A 21,544-nucleotide genomic window follows, 5' to 3' on the forward strand; every position below is an offset into this window, starting at 1 on the left:
TCACATAGATCAATCTATGCTTTCATACATAGATTGATATCAATCACCTAGGAATCATGTGATGGAGTAGACAGTATATCCAATATTCGTTGTTTTTTGCTGGCTTGATTGTCCTGCTCGAGTAGCAGAACTTGACTCTGGTTTTCATGATATGCACATCAAAATCACAAAAAAGAAAACAAGATTTGCACAAGCTTGCATGCTATAACTTGAGAATATTAGAGTATATATTTGAGTGAGGTATTTGGTGGAAATTTTTTGAAGGTGGTACAACTTATGGGTTGGTTTTCGATGTTGATGAAGCAATACGGATTAGAACTTCCAAATCGCGCTTTGTAAACATCCTTGGCATGTTGCTATGTCAGCTTTTTCTTTGTGATTGATGGTGGCTTGTCATTGCACTATTTCCTAAAGCTTGCTAGGATCTCACTTGCATCACTGTTCTTTGTATCTAATAGGTTCTCAAGAACGACATCATAACCATAGTGCAACATCTTGAGAATGTAGGGCTTTGTTGGTGTCTTTATTTGAAACAAACAAATACCATACTTGACAGTCATGAGATCCTTGGGCACATCGATCGCTATTTTTAGTTTGTCAATGATCTTTTTGATTAGACCTAGAAAAAAAAAGAGTAATGAAAAGCATAAACAAAGAAATAACTTCTTTTTAAAGCGTGTTTATTGTGGATAGCAAATCAATGACAGGAAACGGAAAAAAAAGAAAATTACACTCATGTTGATGTGTATGTAGAACTAACACATGCTTTTGTTTTGTTCGAGGTGTTTTATGAATCTGTCTATTATTAATCACAACTCTGTATAGTTTGCAAAACCCTTGACATAAGCATCCGAGCGGCAACCTGCTAGGTTAAGCAGATGCATTTGCTTCTCCATTGGATATTGATGTGGCTCGAGTTGGGGGTGTTTCTTTGAGGCAATGTTTTTCTTGAAAAGGGTAACAAGTCTCTGCAAGGTTATACAAATGTTATCAGTATGTACATTTGTGTGCATTGAAGAAACATAATGTGTTATGTTTTATAGACCAATATACCTTCAAATTGCTCTTTTTTTTTGTTGGTTGTCTATGTTGCTTGCAATTTTGAAATGGTTAGATTTTGTACTAAGGAAATCAATAGTAGAATTATGTAGAACCGCTGAGAAAGTGGTCATAAGAATGGAGATGAAATCAGAGCAAGACAATGTTATAAAGAGTGTAGTGTAAGTTAATGACGATTCCAATAAATCAACATAGAACTCTTGAGACATTAGTTGGTTATAGAGTAATTATTGCACAGATGCTGCAAAACAAAGTCATAATCAAATACATAATCAAATGGCTACTGAAATGTTCCTAATGAATTATGTGTACAATATGAAGTCGAACAGGTCAAAATATATCAGGAGTTGGTAGGTTGAGAATTCAAAGATTTCGACGGTCTATGATTCATGACAACATGACATATGCAAGCTCCAATGCAAACGCATCTCTGAAGATAAGAAGAAATCTGATGAAAGTTTGTTGCTTCCTATGCCTTGTGTCCAGTCATGGAATATGCAAGTGTCAAGGGGAATGTGGATTTGAGGAACCATGTCCTATTGACCGAAGATCGTTTATGCTTTGTTCAACAAAGCGCCATCTTTTTCCTGGTACAATGAATGAGAACAGTGATATATGTAACATGACCTTTTGTGTTTTGTGTTATGGCATCAGCAATGCATGTTGCACCGTTTGCTACACCAATTGTCAAGTATATGTTTTCAATGATTATGCAATGAGCACCAATTGCGAGCGAATCCAGCTTATTGAGCTTAGGGTCTACGAGTCATGTTTGAAGTACATTTATGTTACGCACGTTCATCTTCATGTCAATTTTTGTAATGTTAGTTTGATTGTACAACTTATGCAAGGCAAGGTTGTTGTAGTGGTGGACGTCTAATCTTTGAGTGCAGATTATTGTAGTGGAGTCATTGATGTAGTCATGCACATGAGCTTCATCTATAAGCATGCACCCAAGGTACAATTGATCTCATCTATGATTGGTTTTCTTTCACAAATAATGGTCAAGAATTGAAGCAATTTAGGGTCCCTTGCATGTCGTACATAGCATGACATGTTGTAGAAAGTTGCATGTAGCCAGTGGATCGAGCTTGTGATATGGCATGTGTTACAAATCTCTCATGCGTGATTACAAACTAGAGGTAGCTATGCAAGTTTACCGAGCAAGAGAACACATTTGTTGTTGAAGGGGTCTGTCAATGTACTGCATGTTACATTGATAATTTTTCTTACGATAAGGCCAAAATTTGTCTGGGTTAACATGGACAACTCATCTGTGATTATAATATATGCCTCTTTTATGTCCAAATATCGCTCATCGGTCTTGTGAATAGAGAGGGGATACTTAGAACTTCTATGCACAATCCTATTCTTTTGTGTGGTTGTTTGGCCATGCACGTACATCTCTGCAATATGGGATTGTTCTTGATGTTGAAAGCTAGGATATTTGAAATGGTTGAGGTGGACATCTCAATATGGGATTGATCTATGAAATATGGGATTGTTCTTAATGTTGAAAGCTAGGATGTCTGAATGGTTGAGGTGGACAATTCGTGACTTGTAGAGTGTAGACTAACATCACTTGACCAAGATATCAGTGGGTTATCTAGCAACGATCTCCACTCTAGTAATCCTTGTGCTATTGCAAGTGTAGTTTTTGTCACACTGATTGATATAACTATAATGCTAAGAAATTGTGTATGTAGTTGTCGTGCACATAGAATACACTTTATATAGCCAGGTGCATGGATGACAACATATTTTTTATAAAAATTGGTTTTTTTACAAGAAATATAAGTCGTCCATGAGTATTTGACTTCTGCGTGTTCCAAAGCACCCAACAATAATAGCGAAGTGAGTGCAGCAGGAGTGTCTATTAAATTTGTCCCACGACCTTGTTTGTCACTATATGTGAGGTTATAGTACTTGTACATTTACTATTTTAATATACCACACGCATTGGCTAGTAATTGTATGCAAAGAGTTGTGTGTGTAGCTAACATGTGCAGATATTGATCGACATCGAATACATAGTTCTAAAAACAACGTCCAAGTAAACTGAATCAAACAAAGTAATGTACAAAATTCAAAAAAATCAAATGGATAAAGTGTTAATGAATTGCAACATGAAATGAAGTGCTTTACTGACCTGCAATGTTGTACTAACGCTTTTTAATTGTCCACTCTACAAGCCGATATTTGAGTCAAGCTACAAGAAAGGAATGTGAATAGTTAAACATTATGTCATGCAATGAAACGTCACAAATTGAAATTCCAAACTATTTAGTGCATGTTATGCAAAAGTGCCATACAAAAGTATGGTGGAGAGTTGGCACTGTAGTCTCTCCAAAAATTATAAGAAACAAAAGTTGTGCCCTATCCCGTAGCGTTCATGTGTTGCGCCAAGCAAATGCTTAGTCATGGGGAGTGGGATGTAGATAACGAACCTTGCAGTTGGAGTTGCGCTTGTGCAATTGAAATGTCCAGTGTTGTGAATATATGTTCTCCCTGCCATACACAAAACACGTATTAAGATAAATAAAGGAGATGTAGCATATTGATTAAGCATAAAGAGAAATAGGTATAATTTTATGTTCTATGTCGAAGGTCTAGGACAGTAAGAGTTACTGGTGATTTTTGGTAGACTATTCCTTGCTAAAATTGCACTATCTCCCTCTTCTCGACCATCAACTTCTTGTCCTGCCTTATGTTGTAGCCAGCTTTCTATTTGCGGTGTGCTTTCTCCTTGTAGACAAAGCAGGGCTTCTTCTCAATTATGCAATTTGTTGACCATGCAGTAGGATGCTATCACACATAGGGTATGTCCTCAGGAACTCTAGGGGTCTTTCCAAACGCACGGTTATGTTCATGGGAGCGGTCGGAGTGCTCGCCTTGAGGATTTTTTTTTTTTTGCTAAGGAAAAAGAGCCTTTGGCTCACCAAGGAAATATTGGCAAATTTTAGCATTGTTTAGGCCTAGTGTTAAAAACAGGCAAATCAGCTTCAATGCTTCCCTTTTCACATTGAGAATAAAGGTGCTAAGCTAAGCCTTAAGGCATAGGGACCATGTGAATGGAAGCATTAAGGAGTGAGCCCACGTAGAAGGAAGGGATCTGAAGAGAGAGAGAGAGAGAGAGAGAGAGAGAGAGAGAGAGAGAGAGAGAGAGAGAGAGAGAGAGCGATCAAGGGAGTGGAGTGCCTTTGAATAGGTTGGGGAATTTTCCTATTGACAATCTCGAGCAAGGTCGCTCTGGCTTCATCTACTTCTTGCGACCAGATCCCAGGTTGGCCAATGATTTGGCTTAGATGATCAAGCATCATCCTAGCCATTTTAACTTGGTCTTGCTTAACATTCCCATACTCATCCATGAGCGAGTGTACGAAGCCCCAGCTTCTGGATATTAATCTCACCCTCCTAACCTCCTTGAGCTACTGCTCGACCAGGTTGACTTTAGCTTCCAGCCACCTTTTATGTTCCTCTTTGAAGGCCAGCCCAGTAGCTTTTTTGGAAAAACAAACAATCTCCTCTTTGAGCTGCTTCTCATGCTCTTCCCGGGCCTTTTTCATCCAAGGGATCGAGCTTTTGATCTCTTTTTGTATACTCCTAGAAAAGAGGTCCCAAGCTTTGGCCATTCCAGATTAGTATCTTTATTGAGTTTACTAAAAGCTCTCTTGGTAAGCCTTCTAAACATAGGGTCTTTCAATAGGTGTGCCCCAGCAACAAGCAGCTTCGTACTCCCTATGGGGGTCTACCCCTCCCCTTTGGCTTTCCTTAGTTTCATGTGTAAAGGTAGATGAACTCACAAGGTCTTCATGCCATGTCAGCACCTTCATCTCTAGTAGCGACAAGATCCAGTCAGCATGGTGAGAGCAATAGCACCTGTCAAGTCGAAAAGCCGTGCGAACATATTGTAGGCTTGTGTATGTGAAGCCTGACATGCTGTTCCAGAGAACCACCTCCCACACGTCCATTATAGCCCATTTCTCATAGAGACCCAACCATTTAGGTTTTTCAGATCCTGTCAACAGACTGGCTGAACCTATTCTATCCTTACTCTTCTCCACCATATTAAAGTCACATATCAGTAGCCACTCTCCTTCAATAGGAGAATCTTTAAGGTGCATCCACAATTTGGCGCTATCCTTGGCATTGCAAGGGCCATATATGTTTAACATATGATTCTCACTCCTAAGACTTTCCCAGAGGGGTGATTTAGGACCACTCTAGGATCCAGGTCCTTGTCCACAATAGAGAGGACGACACTAAACCCGTCCACTCCCTCTCCATAGAATACTACATTCTTCCCCACCAATGCTTGTTTTCTTGTGCTGCAAGCATCCAAATGATGTTCTTGAATAGCCAAGCGATTAACTTCCTTATCCTTTCTAACTTCCTCCCAGAAGAGGACGTGCTTCTTTTGGGTCTTCAATCCTTTCACATTCCACGATTGGATAGCTAGAACTTCCATCATTGGGGGAGAGAGACGAATTCCTTGACATCTGAACCTTGCCCCGTCTCCGCATCTCCTAACCCAAGAGAATCCAAAGGATTTGAAGAGTCAGGGGATCTCTTTTCTTGTAGCACGTCAAAGAGATTGTGAAGGGGGTTGCCACTAGTCCCACATTTTAGCTAGGCGGTGGGGACGGGCGAGGGGGAGGGGGGGAGGTGCCTTTTTATTTTAAGTCTCCAAAACCCTCCAATGACAAGGCTTCTCTAACCACTGCCTTCACCCTTTTGACCCTTTTCAGTCATGGGACTTGCACCATCGATGTAGTTGTTATTGTCAGAAGCTTAGGTGTAGAAGCAAGAAAAACAAAAGCATTTTCATTGCTTGGACCTTTAGGGATTTGAAAAGCAAAGCTCTCCTTCTCCACCGCCTTCTCCTGCTCTTTGGTGTCTTGTTTTTCACAAATCATAGCCTCTTTTGCTTCACCTCCTCTTGTCTCTTTGCCATCCTTTAACTATTTTCACTCACTTCTACTATTGTTAAACATCAGAATCTTACTTTGACAAAATCTACCCTCATACTTTCTTTTGAAACCCACTAAACTTATGTAGAATATATTGTACTTTCTTACCTAAGTTAAAGCATAAGGGTAAATTTCAGCAAACTTATTAATTTTGAAAAACTTTCATGTTTCCATCAGCGAATCTCACCTAGTTTGTGCTTCCTTTAATATCCGGCTGAAGAATCTCACCTAGTTTGTACTTTCTTTAATGACCGGTCGAAGGAAAGACTTTTTATGGTTTGTGGGCTTTTTTTCTTTTTGGGGGGGGGGGGGGGGCGGTGTCGTGCCATGGCACGTTCATAATGTGAAATTAAAGTATCTACGTCATTTTTAATGTTTATGATGTGTGGGACTAAATGTTATAATGTACATAGTGTGATATATGCGCAAATGAATGCCACGGTTGCAGCTGTGTACATATCTGGTCGGACGGGCGAGGCCTTACACTAGGCACCATGGAATGCTTTCTCACATAAATATATGCCTAATTTGATTTAAGAATGTACAAATGTCAAGTGTTTCGAAGTGGCACGCTCGTTTTGCTTAGAAAGTTCAATGCGGACAATCTCGGCCAAAAATAGCAGGTTTCGTGCGTTGGCGTGAAAGATGTGTCCAAAGTGCTTACCAAGTGGAAAAATGAGGTTCAACATGAAATTTGAGCCCAATGGAACTTTTCCACAATTTTAGGGATTTTTTCACCTCGTTTGGGCTTTTTACGGACAAAAAGTGACATTTTTGGGCTAAAAGTGGTCAAACATAGCCTTAAAAATGCCCAAAATAGCTCAAAATGCCACATCAACGACACTGGCGTTGTTGCTCAAGTTGTGTGGGAATTTTTAGAGCCAAGAATGAGATCATTTGGGGCACATGAGCAAGGAGATACAGCCATTCCTCTACAGGGTGCTAGTGCAGTCCCGTGCTGCTTCCACTACATGGTTGAGGCTGTGAGGCCTCCAATTAGGGTTTCCCCTCCTCAAATAACTACTTGGGCTTCTCCAATGAAGTACTGAAGCTTCCATGAAATGGTCACGACGAAAAATCGATGCGTAAATTTAGGGTTTTTAACAGGTCGAATGAGCACTGCATCTGTGCAATTGGGAGCGAGCTACACGTAATCTTCGCACACACAAGAGTTTTGAGTTAGTATTGGTTCTTTTTCAAAGTGGAGCTTTCGTGGCTGGAGTTTTGTTCTTTTCTAGTGTGTTTTTGGCTTCAAATCGTCTACGCCTTGCTTGATTTTGCTACGAATCCTCACAGTCAGAGGCCCGACGCTTTCCTAGTCGCACTGCGCACTTCTTGACACGTTTTGCTACGAATCCCCACAGCCAGAGACCCGGCGTCTTCCTAGCCTGCGCAGACAACTTCGTGACATTCTTGGTGAACCCGACGCAAAGTAGGCTAGGGTGAGGGTTCAAAAGCTTTATTGAAGGTCTCAAAAGAAAGGTTTAAAGCTACGGAGCAACAAGAGCAACAGGGGGTTCGGTTTGATCCAGTCACAATGCAAATGTTTCAAGCTTTTGCAGTGTTTATGCAGCAGCAACAAGCTGCAGAAAGGAGGGTGCTCTCCTCAACCAAAGCACTTCAATCTGTGGTGAAGAAATTGGACCAATTTAAAGGTAAAGATGTAACAAAGTATATTTGTGGATATGTAAAGGAGATGGAGCTTCATCGAGTGCCCGAAGCAGAGATGGTGCAAAGTTTTGAACTTGCTGTGGTTCCCGAGATCAGAGAGCATGTAAGGGGAATTAGAAATGAGCATGGGGCAACTTGGGAAGCATTCAAATTAGCCTTGAAGGAAGATTATTTCATGGAGGACTCCGAAAGGGTAACAAAGCGGACTTTCTTAGAGTGGGTAGTTCGGCCAAAAGAGGGGCTCTCGCCTACCGAACTGCTAAGGGAATTTGAACGCCGTTATGATCAAGTTTCAAGAACTGAAAAGGCTACCCTAAACTCGGAGAAGACAAAGCTCTTTTTGCAAGCCGCATGTAAAGAGATTGAAGAGAAGTTAGAGCTACTACTTGAGGATAAGGATGCAGAACAGGGTTTGAAGAATGATTGGAATGAAGTTGAAGACGCCATTTTGCTGCTAACTAAGCGACAACGACAAAGAGACAAAATGATAGTTAACCCTTCTCAAGTCCCAAGTGTTCCCGAGAGTCCTATGAAGCCTGTTATTGTGGTTCCAAAGAGTGATAAGTCCATCCTAGATGATATTGTCAAAGGAATGCAACAGCTCAAGTTAAAGCTTAAAAGGCTAGAAGAAAAGGGGCAACCACCAAGTCAATCTACAGGGCAACGACCGCAAACCAGAGAAGGCTTTGTCAATAGATGCATATGGTGTGATAGTACTGACCATGGAAGGAGGGATTGTGAAAGTTTTAAAGACGCTTTGACAAAGGAGCTCGTTTTCTTTAAAGATGGAAAAATTCACTTAAGTGAAACAGGTAAGCTCTTGGGAACAAACTTTGGCAAAGGCAGGATGAAGAAACTAGTTGAGGACATGGCTACTAGCCATGCCATCTCGATGGTTGAGGCAGCCGCCTATGGGTTGAAGGTGGATCCTATTAAGAAAAAAGGATCAATCAACGTCGGAGAAGAGGAATCTAATGGTATTGGAGAGCTATGGCCATGCGCTATAGAGTCTGCTATGAAGGGTAAAATGACTACAGAGGTTTTACATGAAGCTGGAGATTGCATTCGGTTTTTTATAGTTAGTATTGGTTCTTTTTCAAAGTGGAGCTTTCATGGCTGGAGTTTTGTTCTTTTCTAGTGTGTTTTTGGCTTCAAATTGTCTACACCTTGCTTGATTTTGCTACGAATCCTCACAGTCAGAGGCCCGACGCTTTCCTAGTCGCACTGCGCACTTCTTGACACGTTTTGCTACGAATCCCCACAGCCAGAGACCCGACGTCTTCCTAGCCTGCGCACACAACTTCGTGACACCGGGGGGGGGGGGGGGGGGATTTTTTCTAAGCTTCAAATGATGATAAGTTTTTTTCTTCCTTTTTGACCCCAAACTCACAATTCTGAGTGGAGATGTTATATTGACTTAGAAAAGAATGTACAATCAACCTCAAGCACCACATGTGCCTTGAGGGGGCATCATTTCCAAAATGGGGTTGTCCAAATACACGACACAAAATGAGAAAGAGCTGCTAGATATTACTACTCGAGTAGCCGATGCAACGTAATGCATGTCTCCATTCTTCGGCATTAGCAATTGTCCCTTTCTTTGACCCTAATACAAATATGAGCTCAATGCTCACTCAAAACCTCATTGAATTGAACCACGACTTATCTTCCCTCAAAGACACGAAGGTTCTAAGCTTTCCATATCTATTTCAAATAACAATAGCTGGTAATTTGGGTGCATACCAGCATAGCTTGGTTCTTCGATCTACACCCCCTCAAAATCAGTTCTTTGGAAAAGAAAAAAATCTTGCAAGTCTTTCGCATGCATTTGCAAATTTGTGCGGCCAGACCCTACAAGGAAGGACAGTTTTTGAACAAATCTCTGGGATCCTCCGAAGTTAATCTACATCCAAATAAAATGAGCCAATCCCTCCAACGAGAATCTCACTCCCGGTAGGGATGCGTCCCATAACACCTTCCATGTAAATACCTTCATGGATTTCAACGATTTACTCTCCCACTAGATTCAAAAGTTGTAGCAAATAATGGCACGATCTCAAGGGCTCTTCTTTGAATTTGTGAGTAGGCTTTTATAAAGAGCAACAAATAGTCTCCAAATAATTTTTCTAGCAATTGTTTTCCCGTGGTAATGAGAGACTTTGGATTTCTCCTTTTGATGCACTGTCCTCGAGCAAAGTTACAAGAGAATGTGAGCCAATTGCAAAGAGCAATGGGGCAACAAGGCAACCTTACTTAACAGATCTCTTGGCTTCAAACATTCCACAACCCTATTGTTGTAGAGTAGCTCAGAGAAGCTACCCTTCCCAAGTGTGTGAACTATAAGATTAGAAAATCGTGAACAATCCAACCAAAATAGTTACAAGGGTACTTTGGGAATTTTTGAAATTTGAGGGGTATTTTGAGAATTGCCACAAATTAGAGGGGTAATTTGGTAATTTTCCCTTTTTAGAAAGTTGAAAAAAAAGAGAGAAGGCGAAAAGGAGGAGGGCAACATTTTTGAAGAGAAAGGGAGGGGTTTTCTTGAAAAAGAAGAGGTGAATTGAGGAGGAAAAGCGGAGTGCCTCATGCGCTTGGTGGTGAAAGCCGTACAAAGGGAGCCATCGAAGCTGCACAAGATAGTGGAGCACCGTGTAGCGGCTCGGAAGGGCAAGCACTTTGCAGAAGAGGGAGCCAATGAGGGCGACTAAGAAGAGGAGTTTCTGCCAGAGTGAAGCCAATAGTGGATGCCCGTCAAGGTGTGTGCGACGGATTCGAGTTGCAAGGGAGGTGTGTGTCCCCTTTGTATGAATTGGTGATGGCCATGGTGCGGCCTAGAGCAGACTATATGGATTTTGTACACGGTGTTTTTCCTTGAAGGAGAAGCTATCATTGCTGATTTTGGCATCGTCTCTCCCCCCTTCTCCCCTTTCTTCTTCGCTCATCTCCAGGGTGTGTGGTGCCGGTGTGTGTGAGCTTGTGCGTCCTCTGGGCCTTGTGTGTGTGTGAGAGAGAGAGAGAAAGAGAGAGAGGTGTTGAGTTGTGGAAGTACGAGAAGCGAGAAAAATCGGGGTGATGACTGTCTGAGGATTGTGCAGAGTGTGTGCGTTGGGTGAAGTGCACACGAGGCCCTTCTAGTGCGAGTTGTCTTTTTCAAAGATGTTTTTGAGAGGATAGGGGTGCTGTGAATACCGTGAGCTATTGATGGGGGCTTTTCACAAGCCAAGCTCCCATCCCCCTCTTCTCTCGTCCCCACCCCATGAAAACCCCCTCTTAGGGAGGGAGTGATAAAAGACATTGGAAAAAGTAAGAAAAAAAATAAAGTATGATTATGTAAATATATGAGAAAGGTAAAATAGGCCACCTCATGCCTACGGGGCAGCCCATCCCCACCTTGCCTCCTTTTTCTTCACTGTTGCCCCCACGTGTGTCCCTTTTCCTCTCCTCCACTCAAAAGGTCAACCCCCTCTCTCTTCCCCTTGTCCTTTCTCCTTTCTCTCTCCCCTCAAGCTACCCCACCTCTCACCAATAATGCATTTTAACTCACCAATAATGCACCCTAACTCACATGCAACTTACCCTATCTTCCAAAATAGTATACCCCACCCCCCCTTTCTCTCTCCTATCATATCCCATGACCCAAATACCCCCCCCTCTCTCTAAAGGGCACCATGTCTCTTGTCTTGTAACTAAATAACCTCCCCCACACTCACACATACTCAGTTTCACTAAAAAAGGTGCCCACAGACCCATCCCCACTCGGTGGTTACCTGATTTTTCTTGTGTTCACACACATCTGCACACAGATTCACCTTTGAACACACTCCCCTCTGTCCCCTCTTGTAATTACTTTATTCTCCATGTCACCTCTCACTTTTTTTCATCAACCCATATCTCTCTCTCTTGGTCTCTCTCTCATGAGACTGCTGTTCTGGCACATATACACACAGCCAGACAAGTGGGGCCCACAGTCACATGGCCTATGTAGATAATGGTTTCTTCATTTCTAAATTCTAGAATTTCTCCCCCCTCCTCCCCTATATAAAGAGGGGTCACCATCGCACAAAAACAGACAACATCACCAAAGAACACACTATGCGTGCCTAGTGCACACACACACACCCACACCATCACCATCACCGCAATCACCATGCTTGTCTTGAGCATGACCTCTACAGCCTTGGCTATGGAAGATGAAGGGCAACTAAATGAAGGATGATGGCCATAATCCTCGTGTGAGTCTTCGCCATCAACTCCCACCTATCCGCCATGTGCTCTACCACTCTCTCCCTTCTCATTCCCCTACCCTATGCTCCCCATTTCATCGCCTAATTCTCTAAATAAAGCTTGAGGTTTTGTGAGTATGTTTTCTTGCAATGTTTTGCCCCTGTGAGGTGTGCGGAATCGCCACCTAGTCTTGTGTTTTGGAGTGAGCTGGTGTATGTGTGAAGGGTGTGCGGATTCGCCATCCTTTTGTGGTGCCTAAGTCCTAAGCCGCTATACCCCCTCCCTCTCTCTCTCTCTCTCTCTCACTTGATCTCATTCCCTTTCCTCTTCATCATTACTCCCAAGCATCCATCTCTCTTGGATGAAAACTTTGTTATGGTGGTGTGTTGTTTGCGTCCTAGCCACTGAAGCTAGGTGGTGCCCCCCCTGTTTGCTTTATCATGACAGGCTCGAGGCGCGCCATTTGGTCCCCGGTGTTTTAGAGGCCGTCGGGGTTCGGGGTTCGCTTTTCTCCCGTCATTTGGTGCCCCCACTGAGGATCTTTTCATGAAACCCTTCAGTTTACAAGACTGAAACCCCTATACTATTGTGAATGGATGAATGGCTAGCAGGATTTGCTAATTGGACGACAGAAGAAGAAGAGCTCCAAGCACAACTAGACGAACTCCGCATCTCCATCGAAGCTCGAGTGCCAGGCGTAACGGTAATTGATTTGCAGCGGGAGAGTCAACCAACACGCCAAACCCAGTGGATATACATAGGCCAAGTGCCAAGAAGAAGAAGGAGAAGGTCGAAACCATGTCCGCAACCTACAACCAACCCACAACAACAAAATGGAAGGAGCTCTACACAATAGAGGATCAACACTATTCTACTTTGAGAATCGGGTAACTCAAGTCGCCGAGGTAATTATCACAGTCAGTTTTCAAGTCGCACCTGATGCTGCAGCACAGATAACGGAATCATTGGCTCACACTCTCACTAGAGAAACTAGGGATCTACTGAGTTTGTTTCAGGAAAGAACACCACCCTCTCCCACAAGCTTGGACAGTGACTAAGCACCTCTAAGCTTCACATGAATCAGTACAACCTACCTCAAGACAGATCACACATACCAACACGTGTACGCTCAATCAAGGTAATACTGGATTTGAAGGCTCACTACTAGCACGTCATTGACACCATGCTGGGTGGGGAGCGATTTTTTGAGGTTCTGGCATCAGATCAACCATTTGTCTTACCTTTGGTACAAGGCAATGTACCGTTTGAAGTTTTAATCTATGTCCTAGTATAAGAGGGTATACACGCCTCCTTGTAAAGAAGAAAAAAACTTTTGCAAGTTAAGCAGTGTGTCTTTTTAGCTCTCTCTCAGTAATCATGGCAAGTGTAGCATTTCCAACATTTAAAGGAAAGAAGGGGGAGGATTTGGTAACAGACTTCCTAGATGACTTTTAAGTAGCATGTGTAGTGAGCAACAAAGATACGGATGAATCCCGGGTTAGAATCTTTAAGCATCTCATGAAGCTAGAAGCTAGATCATGGTACAATGCACTTCCACAAGCAACCAAGGATGATTGGGAACCCTTAAAAACCGCTTTTAAGAGGCGCTTTGGGGGAGGTACCACTTCAGAAAAGTTGTGGGACAAGTTGAGAGACTTGAAGCAGGAGGGTCTTTTAGAATATGCCACCTATGAGTCCAAATTTGTGGATTTGTGGGAACGGTGGGTTGAGTCACTGGCAAGGGGGGAAGCCGCACCCGATTTCCTAAAAAACGATCGGTTCATGCATGGATTATGGCCGCTTCTCAAGGAGAAGGTGAAAGGTAGATTCCCGGCTACGTACGAGTTAGCCGTTGAGATTGCTCGCCTTAAGGACAAGAAGCTGCGAATGAAAGCCAAAGAAACCGAGTCAACAGAAGCAGGAACATCGCGTCGACCAGCAACTACAACAACCACCATACCACCACCACCGGCTCTTGGGGTAAGAGATGACCAACAAGATATGTTGGCCCATATTACTGACCAACTGCAAAATTTGTCTGTCCACTTAATACAGCAAGGGAGGAGTCAAGAAAGAGATCAAGACCCTGGAAGAGCACGATGACAAAACAGGGAGTATCATTGCTACAACTGCGGAGAAGACGGTCACGATATGTACTACTGTCCCAAACCACGACAAAACTATAATAGAGGAGGTAGAAGGAACCAACTGTCACCCCCTAGAGAAAGAACACCCCCACCCCGAGCACCACCCCCACCAACACAAATTCTACGTCCACCCCAGACACCACTACAAGCATCCATTCCACCTCTTCCACCAGCCCCACCACCTGATCGCCCTGTAAACATCATAAGGCTAGAAGAGAAAGGAAAAGCCGTAGTAGTGGATCCACCCAGAGCAAAGGAGAGGGACAAGGGTAAGGAGAAGGTAACCTTTTTAGAACCACTTGAAGCCATGACTGTGAAAAGAGCTAGGAGAGAGAAAGCTACACAATCAGATGATGAGAGAAGCATGAGAGGAGAAACTAGCAAGAGGCCATCCAGGCCACGACGGAAATTGGGCATCACCGACTTCCAGCTAGGGGAAAGTTCTAAGCCCTATGATCTAACATTGGATGTGGCAGAGCAAGGACCGAAGATTACATGGCCACAGCTGCTACATCTTGCACCAAAAGTAAGGCGACAATGGTCTAAAATGGTAAGTACAAGACGCTCCAAAACAAAGGTAGCCGGAGCAATTTCGGGATGCAACATGGATGACATCCTTCCAATTGTCGACGTAAACATAAAAGGAAAGAGGGTTGGAAACACCTACATTGATGGAGGTGCACAAATCTGTGTAATGAGCGAAGCTATGATGCTTTGATTAGGGCTCGAGGTTGACAGGCCTTCTCCATGCAAGGCAAAGATGGCAAACAACGCAAAAGTAAAGTGTGTGGGTGTGGTAAGTGCCGTGAAAATCAAAGCTTTCAACACTGAGGTAGAGGTAGATGTTTTTGTAATGCCTACTAAGGGGGAGGGCTATCCACTAATTTTGGGAAGGCCATGGTTGATGGCCATGAAGGCAAAACAGGACTGGGGTACTGGCCTTCTACGCATGACCGGTAAGAAAGGGGAGACAATCTACTACGACATGAGGATTGGCAAGCAGAAGCAAATGAATCTGGAAACATCGGTAGATGAAACCACTAGCGAATCTTCCAGTTCTGAGGAGGAGACCACATCCACCGACGAAAGTGACAGTTCCATTGATGTAATGGGTATCATTATGAAGGATCCACAAAGGGTAAGCACAACTGGTGATCCATCACCAAAAGGGCAACCCAATGAAGAGGAGAGAAAATCACCTGGCCTAGGAGGAAGTAGGTTGAAGGGTATGTTGTCTACGAAATTAACACTTGAGGAGAAAGATAGTTTTTTGCAAATGTTGATGGGATTTCCTAACCTGTTCATTGACAACTATGAAAGAATCACAGGCATTACAGTGGTGGAACATCATATTAAGCTGAAGGAAGGGGTAAAACCAGTTGTGCAAAAGCTACGACGATTGGGGGTCATACAAGAAAAGGCACTCTTGGCCGAGGTAAGGAAACTGCTCGAGGCGGGATTCATCTATCCTGTAGAAAACTCAGAATGGGTGTCACCTGTAGTGGTGATGCCTAAAAAGAATGGTAAGTGGAGGGTCTGTGTTGACTACAAACCACTAAATGCAGCTACAAAGAGAGACCACTTTCCTCTCCCTTTCTTGGATGAAATTCTGAATGAAGTAGCGGGTTTTGAATGCTATACCGTCTGTGATGGTTATTCTGGATACTTTCAAATACGCATAGCCTTGGAAGATCAGCTAAAAACCACTTTTATCACGCCATGGGGTTGTTTTGCATACAGGGTTATGCCATTTGGTCTTACAAATGCACCTGCCACATTCCAAAGATATGTCACATATGTTTTTCAACCGTTCTTTGGAACATCCATAAGAGTGTTCATTGATGATTTTTGTATATATAGCTCCCGTATTTCACATTTAGAAAAGGTAACTGAAGGTTTGGCCAGGTTGCAGAGACTAGGTGGGCAATTAAATGTGGATAAATGCCACATTGGGGAGAGTAAAGTCATTCTACTAGGCCATGAAATTTCAGCAAAAGGTATTAACGCCGACCCAGGTAAGGTGTCCGCACTCATAGCCCTACCTTCACCAACGACTGCACGTCAACTGGTCTCTTTTCTACAGAAGGTGAGGTACTTAAGTAGATTCATACATCTACTATCACAACTTGTTCTACCACTGCAACAACTCACTCAAAGATCAACTTTCACTTGGAATGAGGAAAGTGAACATCACTACAACAAGGTAAAGGAGGTCTTAGCCACTCTGCCAACTATCTCACCACCTAAGTGGGATGAAAAATTCTATGTCACCTCACGTGTTGGTGATGACTCATTGGGGGCTGTGCTACTCCAAAAGGATACGACGACATCTTTCATGAGGCCAATCTACTTCTCTAGTCGAATGATGACAGAAGGAGAGAAAGGTTTCACCCATGTGGAACACTTAGTCCTAGCTCTTAGATTTGCAACTACAAAGTTTAGGGCATATTTGCTTCCTAAGCAATTTGTGATTCTAACCACGGATGAAATATTTCCCTATGTTGTACAACACATGGATGTGTTTGCTAGAATTACCAAATGGCTAGTTCGTCTGCAAGAGTTTGACTACACGGTACAGGTAGAAAGCACGACAAGGGCAAGTTTGGGGGGACTCATGACCTACCAAGTCTTTGAAGGGAAGGAGAAGCAATCTAAGGAAGGAGAAGTCCGATTACCTCCAGTACCACCAATGGTAGAAGGACCATACTCTCTCTACTTTGATGGAGCCTACAAGCGAGCGTCCGACAAAGCAGCTGCAGGCATAGTGGTCTTTGATGACAAAGGGACAAAGGTATTTTCGTTGGGCCAATTGTTAGATTCACATTCTAACAATGAAGCTGAGTATGCAGCACTAACCAAGGGTCTACAATGGTGCGTCTCGCAAGGTGTACAACGCCTTAATGTATTTGGGGATGCTCTACTTCTGGTAAGGCAAGTAAATGGAGCATGGACATGCAAGAATCCTAGTTTAAGGACTCACTTAAGTGGTGTAAAAACCTTGTTGGGTAAGTTTGAAGAAGTTCAAATACACCATATCCCAAGGGCTCAAAACCAAGAAGCAGATGCCCTAGCAAGTGAAAGACTACAGGAAGTGGTGGTTGGAGCAATAAAACTAAAGCTCCCTCTATTTCAAGGAAGTGATGCCTTGCATGACATCATGCATTTTTTGGAAACAGGGGAATGCCCATCAGATTTAACAAAGGGACAGAAGCAATGGCTGACACGGAAGGCCACAAGGTATCGACTCATCAATGACGGTTTGTACTGTAAGGGTAAGGACCAAATACTCAGGAAGGTCCCTCTCTCTTAGGAAATCACAGGAGTAATTGCTAGCTGTCACGACGGGGTTTGTGGTGGTCACTTTGCCCTAGACATAACAAGTAGGAAAATCTTGCAGGCAGGCTTCATATGGCCTAGCCTCAACCGTGATGTACACCACTGGTGCAAAACATGTAAGTTGTGTCAAAAGGCCGGCACTAGGTCACTTATGCCTGAACCACAGACACCTATTCTCTCATATGGCCCATTTGAAAAATGGGGGATCGATGCCATTGGGCCATTACCTAGGGCCAACTCAGGAAAATTCTACATTATCATGGGGGTCGATTACATGACTAGATAGGCAGAGGCTACAGCCACCACTAGAATCACAGCGGTAGAGGTAGCTAACTTTATCTACGAGCACATATGCTGTAGGTTTGGCACACCTTTAGAGATCATCTCTGATAAAGGGCCAGGTTTCAGAGCAGACTTGGTAGGAGAATTAATGCAGAAACTGGGCATTACAATAAGGCACTCTTCACCATATTACCCTCAATGTAATGGCCTAGTTGAAAAGGTAAATGGAATGGTTTCTAAAATTATTACCAAGTAGGTAAACAATCATCCTGGAGACTGGGATAAGTATCTACTACCACCTTTTTGGGCCTACAGAACTTCATTTCGTACATCCTTGGGATTCACACCGTATCATCTAGTATTTGGTAAGGAAGCAATCTTGCCCATTGAAGTGCAACTACAAAGTCTCAGAGTAATGGCAAGCCAGCTTCAACAGCCCAACATGCATTTGAGAGATCACATCATCAACTTGGAAAGACTGCAGCTGGACAGAGAAGAAGCAATAAATTATTATGCAGCACAAGCAGAGCATAGACGGCTTAGCTTTAACGAGCATCTCCGGAAAAAAGAATTGAAGAAAGGAATGTTGGTGCCCCGCTACGACAATCGTTTCGACACGCGCAAGGATAAGAAACTCCTACTCCGATGGGAAGGTCCTTTCATCGTCAGGAAAAAGTATGCCAATGGAAGCTACCAACTTATGGAGGCTGATGGAAAACTTCATAAAACCAGGGTAAATGGTTGGCAACTTAAACCTTATTTTCTTCGATTTGACCAGGCTCCACCTATTGACATTCCAGATGAGGACACACCATCAGCCGCCACCTCCGACGATAATGATCAAACAGATGAGCTAGAGACATGAATGCCTCTAGCCAAAAGGGGAGGGCTAATGATGGGGGCTTTTCACAAGCCAAGCTCCCATACCCCTCTTCTCTCGTCCCCACCCCATGAAAACCCCCTCTTAGGGAGGGAGTGATAAAAGACATTGGAAAAAGTAAGAAAAAAAATAAAGTATGATTATGTAATATATGAGAAAGGTAAAATAGGCCACTTCATGCCTGCGGGGCAGCCCATCCCCACCTTGCCTCCTTTTTCTTCACTGTTGCCCCGCCGTGTGTCCCTTTTCCTCGCCTCCACTCAAAAGGTCAACCCCCTCTCTCTTCCCCTTGTCCTTTCTCCTTTCTCTCTCCCCTCAAGCTACCCCACCTCTCACCAATAATGCATTCTAACTCACCAATAATGCACCCTAACTCACATGCAACTTACCCTATCTTCCAAAATAGTATACCCCACCCCCCCTTTCTCTCTCCTATCATATCCCATGACCCAAATACCCCCCCCTCTCTCTAAAGGGCGCCATGTCTCTTGTCTTGTAGCTAAATAACCTCCCCCACACTCACACACACTCAGTTTCACTAAAAAAAGTGCCCAGAGACCCATCCCCACCCGGTGGTTACCTGATTTTTCCTGTGTTCACACACATCTGCACACAGATTCACCTCTGAACACACTCCCCTCTCTCCCCTCTTGTAATTACTTTATTCTCCATGTCACCTCTCACTTTTTTTCATCAACCCATCTCTCTCTCTTGGTCTCTCTCTCATGAGACTGCTGTTCTGGCACATATACACACAGCCAGACAAGTGGGGCCCACAGTCACATGGCCTATGTAGATAATGATTTCTTCATTTCTAAATTCTAGAATTTCTCCCCCCTCCTCCCCTATATAAAGAGGGGTCACCATCACACAAAAACAGACAACATCACCAAAGAACACACTATGCACTGTGTGTGCCTAGTGTACACACACACACCCACACCATCACCATCACCGCAATCACCATGCTTGTCTTGAGCATGACCTCTACACCCTTGGCTATGGAAGATGAAGGGCAACTAAATGAAGGATGATGGCCATAATCCTCGTGCGAGTCTTCGCCATCAACTCCCACCTATCCGCCATGTGCTCTACCACTCTCTCCCTTCTCATTCCCCTACCCTATGCTCCCCATTTCATCGCCTAGTTCTCTAAATAAAGCTTGAGGTTTTGTGAGTATGTTTTCTTGCAATGTTTTGCCCATGTGAGGTGTGCGGAATCGCCACCTAGTCTTGTGTTTTGGAGTGAGCTAGTGTATGTGTGAAGGGTGTGCAGATTCGCCATCCTTTTGTGGTGCCTAAGTACTAAGCCGCTATACCCCCTCCCTCACTCTCTCTCTCTCTCTCACTTGATCTCATTCCCTTTCCTCTTCATCATTACTCCCAAGCATCCATCTCTCTTGGATGAAAACTTTGTTATGGTGGTGTGTTGTTTGCGTCCTAGCCGCTGAAGCTAGGTGGTGCCCCCCCTGTTTGCTTTACCATGACAGGCTCGAGGCGTGCCATTCGGTCCCCGGTGTTTTAGAGGCCGTCGGGGTTTGGGGTTCGCTTTGCTCCCGTCACTATATAGGGGCAACTGTATGTGTGTCACGTGTGTTCCCCATCCCCCCTCTCCATCTTCTGGTGCCCCTATTGAGGAGCGGCTGATTGCTCCAATTTGAAAGTGAAAAGGTGGTTTTGACACTGCAAGATGCACGAGCTTTGAAGGGTAGGTGCTACTAGAGATGGCGTGGTTAGGATTTTTGATGTTCACTGGGTTGAAGATGTGGAAACCTGGCTCCAAGATTATGGTTTGTTTCTACTGGAGAGTAGCGTGCCTAGAGAAGAAGGAGTGGTTCAAGCTTTCCCACTCCTGGTTCATGACAAAGTGATTCAATGGATTGCATGAAGAAGAAAAGATGGATTGAATGGCCTTAGAAACGGCCTTTGAAAGAAAATTTGTGATGGATGTGCAATTGAATGAGGTGAAGCAAACGCTAGATGGATTGAAGAAAAGCCTGTATGGGGATTTCCAAGCATTCGAGTGGGAGTTCGAGGCTCTTTGGGGGCAACTCATAAAGGTAAGTGCTGGAGAGAATGTAAATTTTTTTGAAGTTAAGAAAGTTTGTGGAGTGCTTCCATGAGGATGCTCGTGATAAAGTGGAGATAGATGGGTTTATGTCATACATGGAGGTGGTGGCCTTTGCAAAGAGTTTCACTAAGAAGCTTTTAAAGAAACGTCAAGCGAGACAAGGATGGTTGACCCTGATGGTGTTAAAGCCGGTTGAAGTGGTGGAAATAAAGACAGGGCCAATGCTAGAGGGTCTACATGTGCAAGAAGACCCAGGCTGATCTAGCTGCAAAGCGATGGGGTCGTTCCAGGCAAAAAAGTTCCAGTTGTTGAAGAATTGTCGATGGTTCCAGACCAAGGAGATGTGTTGGAAAATTCAGTTGTGGATAGTCGAATTTCTTGGGAGTGTGCTCATGGCCGGTAGGTGAGGTTTGCTGATGAGATTGAAGCGATAGAGGTGAATGAGATTTCGCATCGAAAAACGCAGGATCAAAAGCGTTGATACTAATGTCTTTGTTAAGCTTGCTCCTCGTTTTTATGGACCTTTCAAAATTTCAGTTGTCATTAATGATGTTTCTTTCCGTTTAGAACAACCTGCACATTGGCACATTCACAATGCCTTTCACATTAGCCTTTTACGCCCATTCCAAGGACCCCTACCTACACACCACATTTATGAAGACCCACCTTCACTTGTAGACCAAGAAGAGCAACTCATCCATGATAAAATAGTTGACCATGAGACCACCACTACACGCACTGGAATGGTTTATAACCGTTACCTTTTGACTTTCAAGGGCCACCCTAGAGAGGATGCCAAATGGATGCGTGAAAAGTTTTTTCGCAATTTCCCCGACCTTCTCCACACTTTCCATCACTCACGGTCCAGTTGATTTCTCTATTGAGCGACTGAGGACAGTTGCTAT

Source organism: Adiantum capillus-veneris, chromosome 5, assembly GCF_014529385.1.
Source record: "Adiantum capillus-veneris isolate H3 chromosome 5, ASM1452938v2, whole genome shotgun sequence".
In the NCBI taxonomy this organism is placed as follows: domain Eukaryota; kingdom Viridiplantae; phylum Streptophyta; class Polypodiopsida; order Polypodiales; family Pteridaceae; genus Adiantum; species Adiantum capillus-veneris.